Source organism: Eptatretus burgeri, chromosome 8 (assembly GCF_056783735.1).
Source record: "Eptatretus burgeri isolate ZD-2024b chromosome 8, Ebu_testis_v1, whole genome shotgun sequence".
Classification (NCBI taxonomy): Eukaryota; Metazoa; Chordata; class Myxini; order Myxiniformes; family Myxinidae; genus Eptatretus; species Eptatretus burgeri.
Window position 1 is genome coordinate 64,744,552 of NC_140968.1, and position 6,309 is coordinate 64,750,860.

A 6,309-nucleotide genomic window follows, 5' to 3' on the forward strand; every position below is an offset into this window, starting at 1 on the left:
CACAATACCACAATATCTCAATAACGTTTTCTTGCAGAAATTTCAAAGTGTCTAAACCACTTCATTGTTATTAACAGCATTTTAAAGTATTTCAAGGTCCAAAGTTGTAACGTCAAATACAGCATTGCATTATGATTTATACATGAATTAAATTTACTCATTTAAAACCGAAAGGTTGTGAGTTGCTTCCGACGTGTTGCGGTATCACATTATGTTGTTTCAGGCTGTTTCAGAGTTAAAAATGGAAGTCTCTATCCTCTGTTTCTTACATAAATTCAGTCAGTTTATCATCTATTCCTGGTGCTTCCTTCAGGGTGCTTCCTTCCTTTATTATCTTCCTTCATTTAGTTCACTGTGTTATCATCCTCAGAGATAAGAATATCGGAGTTATCCTCATGCTTCTTCAATTGCAGCTCTTCATGTTTATTTACTTTATTCTCATCTAAATAACACATATAATAAATAGCTCGTATATATCTGAATCATTTTGTCTCCTTCCATTAACATGATTGCCATGCGCTCAAATGGTAAAAATGGGTGAGGCAGTTGGTTCACTCCATCTGTCTGTCGCTCACTCCATTTCCATGATCGAGGAACTACTTAATATGAAATAAATGTTATATTTTGAACACTGCAGAGCATGAATCGAACATGAATCGGAATCCGAACGTGCAGTTTTGCAGCACATTGCTCTGAATTTGGCAAATTGTATGGAGTGTGATCCCGAGGGTGCATGACTGGACTCACTGAATTTAAAATCCAAAATAGCTTGGGTAATCAGAGATAACCTTTTTTATGAATTAACTTCATTGAAGGAAGAATTAGAAAGGATCAAATAGACATCACCAACCACCAACAAATAATTATTTTGTTGTATCCAACAAGGATAATCTTCATCAGGTGTCCTTGATGGAAGAAAATAATTGCTATCCAAAAGTTTTAAATGAATCTTTCAAAAGTTTTAATAAGGAACAAGTAAATTAAGTACGAGTAATAAAGCAAGGTTTGTGCTCTGAAAACAACAAACATGTGCATTTTCTTCAACAGATACACAATTGATTTTATTCCAAACAGATGATTGTGAATCAGGATAATCATGCCAGGAGATGATTTTTATGCCAAAAGATTCGAATATTTGTGAATAAACTGAGGCAGTGGCGGATCTCTGTGGTTCGCATTCCATATATAATTGGATTGGCGAGCGGCTGAACCAAATAGAACAAGGAATCGCTTAGATGTTGTAAAGACTGTGGGAAATAGTTTGTGGACGACATGCGCATTGAAATCGCAGCAAAAACTAACGAAATAATAAAGAGCAAAAGTACAAAGCAGTGAGTGACACATGTGTGGATGGCTTTCCTGCTCCCCTCTGAGTGTGATCCATGATTCATATGTAGGCATCCATACAAGATGAAGGAGTAGGTTACAATGACCACAGCGATGACAGTGACAGTTGTAAGACAAGTATATACAATTCCATACAAACTGTTCATGGTGACATCTTCACATGAAAGATTAGCCACAGCCATGTTAATGCAAGCTACCTTGTGAATCTCTGGATATTTGCAAATCGTTCGTCCAATCAACAAAAAGAGGAAAATACTGGCGAGTACAGATGACCAGCAAACAGTGAGCAAGATAGCTTTGTGAGCTCTGCTGTTGGTGAGCAGGACATTATAGCGTAACGGGTGGCACACTGCCAGATAGCGGTCTACGGCCATGATGCTCAGTATGTAAGATTGCATCGCTGCAGTGAATGCAACAAAGAAGACTTGGATAAGACAGGCATGTTTTGTAATCCTGTTATTTCCAATGATGCTGTACATCAGCCTGGGCAATATCGTTGTGCAACTTCCAATGCCAATTAGCAATAAATGAGCAAGGAAGATGTAGACAGGTTTGTGGAGATGCTTTTTACGGAGAATGAGGAGGATGAGAATGAGGTTCATCGTGATCGTGACGATGTAGATGAGAACAAAAGCACCGAAAGCCCATGGTCTCATACTCTCCGGCTCGTGAAAGAGCGAAGTGAGGAGGAACACATTCGGTGGCAGTGAATGATTTCCTTCAAACTTCATGGTTTCGAAAAATCCTTTACGAACTGGTGAAGGGAACAAAGATTTGAATGTATCAGCCATGTTTCGCAATCATGTTATTTCCACTGATGTTGTACATGTTTACAAAATAATGATAAAGAGAACAAATTTTTGAATTTAAGGCAACACATTTTTGATGAAGTGAATTGAAGAAAGAAACTTTAACAGCAATATTTTGTAATCATATTATCTCCACTGATGCTGTACATATTTATGAAATAATGTAAAAAATTTCCACCTTTCATGCCATTCGTATTTACAAAATATTTTTCAAGGTTTCATCTTTGCATTAAAGGTTTCTTCTTCCAGTGCAGTACATTTTTTTGTGGACATTAAACAATTGAATTTTTTCCATCACGATAAAATATTGACAACAAATACAAACATTAACTCCAACATATGACATTCTGCTTACCTCAAAAAATGTTCACTAATATTGCACTACTTATAATTCAAACATTTATACAGATAATGGTACATGGCTTATTACTGCAATAACGACAGGATATGCCACCAGGGAGCATCGTTGTAACAATTATTCCCTTTTGTAACCTTAAATTTGTCGATCATCGGAGTCATTAATAATGTCCAAAGGGGCATTGAATGATGTGAACTTTCCATCTTTTTGAACTACAGACATTTGTGAAAGATATTTGGATTCAATATCCTTTATATTTAACCATTTTTATGTCTAGTCTGAGAACATTTACGAGAGCCCTCCATTGACAAACTCATCGAAAATTCGAGATGAATCTCGAACCAATGTCATGAGAAATTGCTAGTGAATTGCTCGAACTTTCGTGTTCATTCCTTCTCTCAAGAACAAATTTAGCATCTCACCTCAACAAATAATAAAGTGATATATATAATATATACATAATATACAAGTTGTTCTGTGTCACATCATAAGTATACAAGAGATAGTAAATCACACAAAACACTGCCAAAGAGTCTCTCCTGAAGAATTTGCAACATAACCCCCCCCCCCCCCCATTTTTCTAAACTACACAACACTTTTATATCAGGGAGAATCGTCAGGAACACAGTCATAGATATTTTCCCAGTGGAAATGACAGTTAAAGCAATATGCCTGACATTCTCTGTCCCCTTTATCTTTTCAATTGTAAACTGATCATTTTTGGAGAAAGAAATGGCTTATCTCACGATTCTGCAATTGCGAAACACTTGATATTGATTTCAGCTGAATTACTTTATCAGGTAATTTCTTGTGGAACTGGAAAATCCATCCAAATAAATACTGGATCTATATATATATATATATATATATATATATATATATATATATATATATATATATATATATATATATATATATATATATATATATATATATATGTTGTTCATCTTTCGGCTGCTCCCGTTAGGGGTCACCACAGCGGATCATCCGTTATGATCCGCATACTGATTTGGCACAGGTTTTACGCCGGATGCCCTTCCTGACGCAACCCTGGTCGCCTCTTACGACACAGGGATCAGGATTTGGGTTTCGCCATGATTCCAGGCTGCTCTGCACCCTGCCCAGTGCAGAGCCCCCGTCCTCAAGCGATCCTCCAACCCAAGCCTCCGAGTAGCCGGATTACAGGCGCACGCCACTATGCCCGGTATATATATATACATATATATATATACACATATATATATATATATATATATATATATATATATATATATATATATATATATATATATATATATATATATATATATATATATATATATATATATGTAGGGTAAGAATACTGATTCTGGCTCACTTTTCCCCATGTAAATGAATGGGGGATTTTCAGCGATTTATATTTTTTTTCCCTAAAAATAAATCCCCTTTTTATCCCAAGGTATATTTATTTGTCTCCCCTTTTAACCTGGAGGTTGAACCTCATTGAATTGAACACCTGGGGGTTGAACAGCTCACTCATTGAACCTATAAAGATTTGTTCATTCTCAAATTCCTTCAATAGTTTAATTTTCTTTGCACAATAATCCCCATCTAAAATATTGACAAACAAAACATTTGAATCTTTATATTTTTTAAGATACCCCATTTGTGCCATTACGAAATGATAAACTTCTCTTAATGCTCTTGTTTAACCACCTCCTGAGCCACAGGTTATTTTTTGTTAAGCCCCGCCCACTTTTCTTTAAGCCCCGCCCACTTTTGTTAAGCCCCGCCCACTTTCCACAAGGTATTCAATAAGCCCCGCCCACTTTTGCTAAGCTCCGCCCACTTTTCATAAGGTATTTTTTCTAAGCCACGCCCACTTTTCCTAAGCCCCGCCCACTTTTGCTAAGCTCCGCCCACTTTTCGTGAGGTATTTTTTCTAAGCCACGCCCACTTTTCCTAAGCCCCGCCCACTTTTGCTAAGCTCCGCCCACTTTTCATAAGGTATTTTTTCTAAGCCACGCCCACTTTTCCTAAGCTCCGCCTACTTTTGCTAAGCCCCGCCCACTCTTACATCATTTCCAGTTCATCTCTGACTCACAAAGAAATCACTAGAAAATTACAGGATGTTATGGTTTTGAAAAATTTCCCAATGAAGGCTTGCCTAGGCTTGCCCAGGGAATTTCCAAAGGAAACCACACCCACCAGTCTTTCTCTATAAAAGCTTCAAACCCAGGCTCCATTTTAAACATTTGTTTTTGCTGGCAATGGTGTTTTGTGTGCTTGTCTCGAACTCTCTGTCTTCTATGGAACTAAACCTTCAAGTTGATGAACTGGATTCAAACCTCTTATCTACTGAGGTAAGATTTTTTATTTTCCTATTTTCAAACTTTGATTGAAGCATACTCATTTAATAATTAAATAACTTAATTAATACATTATTATTTTCTCTCACAGGAAATTGTGTCTGAAATACGAAATGAAAATACTGCTTTTGCTACAACTTGGGGCGAAATTGTTGGCTTGGTTGAAGACCTTATGAGCGACCAAGACCCACAGAACGAGTTCGTCCTTGATGACCCAACCAAAGAGTTATACCTTGGAGACCAACAAAATCCTGAAAAAGAGTTTTACAGCAATAGTACTCATTGTGAGTTATCAAGACAATACCCACTGAATAAGTTATACCTTGATGAGCCAGAATACAAGTTTTACCTTGGAGACTCACAAATTTTGAAAAAATCAGTAAATGAGTTCTGCCTTGATGGTTTAAATAACTACCTTGGAGACTCAGGAAAAGGGTTCTGCCAAGATGGTTCTAAATATGGGGCCTACCTTGGAGACTCACAAATTTTGAAAAAATCAGTAAATGAGTTCTGCCTTGATGGTTTAAATAACTACCTTGGAGACTCAGGAAAAGGGTTCTGCCAAGATGGTTCTAAATATGGGGCCTACCTTGGAGACTCACAAATTTTGAAAAAATCAGTAAATGAGTTCTGCCTTGATGGTTTAAATAACTACCTTGGAGACTCAGGAAAAGAGTTCTGCCAAGATGGTTCTAAATATGGGGCCTACCTTGGAGACTCACAAATTTTGAAAAAATCAGTAAATGAGTTATCCTTAAGAGACTTTGTAAGTTGGTTTTACTTTGAATACTTGAAATGTGGGTTCTGGATTGATAACTCACAATGTGATACATATCTTGGAAACTCAACGGGAATGTGGTTATACCTTGAAGACTTGGAAAGTTGGGTTTATGTTGGACACTTGAAACTTTTTTGGGGGCTTTTATTTATTTATTTATTTATTTATTATTATTATTATTTTATTTATTTATATTTTGGAGACTTTTGGAGTTGCTATCACTCTTTGGGATCTAAACCTATCAAGAAAGTTCTTACTCCCTCTTTCTATGTCATCAAACCTGAAAGCCTTAAAAGACAGAATTGGAAGAAGAAAAAAAAACGTAAAAATATATATATAGGTGGAAATCTCATTTTGAAAAAGACATTGTGTTGGGCGAGGATTGAGTTGGGGTTGAGATTTTGAATGTGAAGGTTGGGGTTGAGATTTTGAATGTGAGGGTTGGGACACACACACATACACATCAACAAACAAAAGTTAAGCCTTGACTATTCAGTTGAGGATTCTGTGTTTGGGGTTCACAGATGTAAGAACGTCCACCCCTTGACACACATTATATACTGTTATACACCTCGGACTTGGCCCTCGAGTGTCCACAACGGTGTATAGTAGGAGGGAGTGAAGCGCCAACCTATTGCTCCCATTGCACACACACACACACACACACAA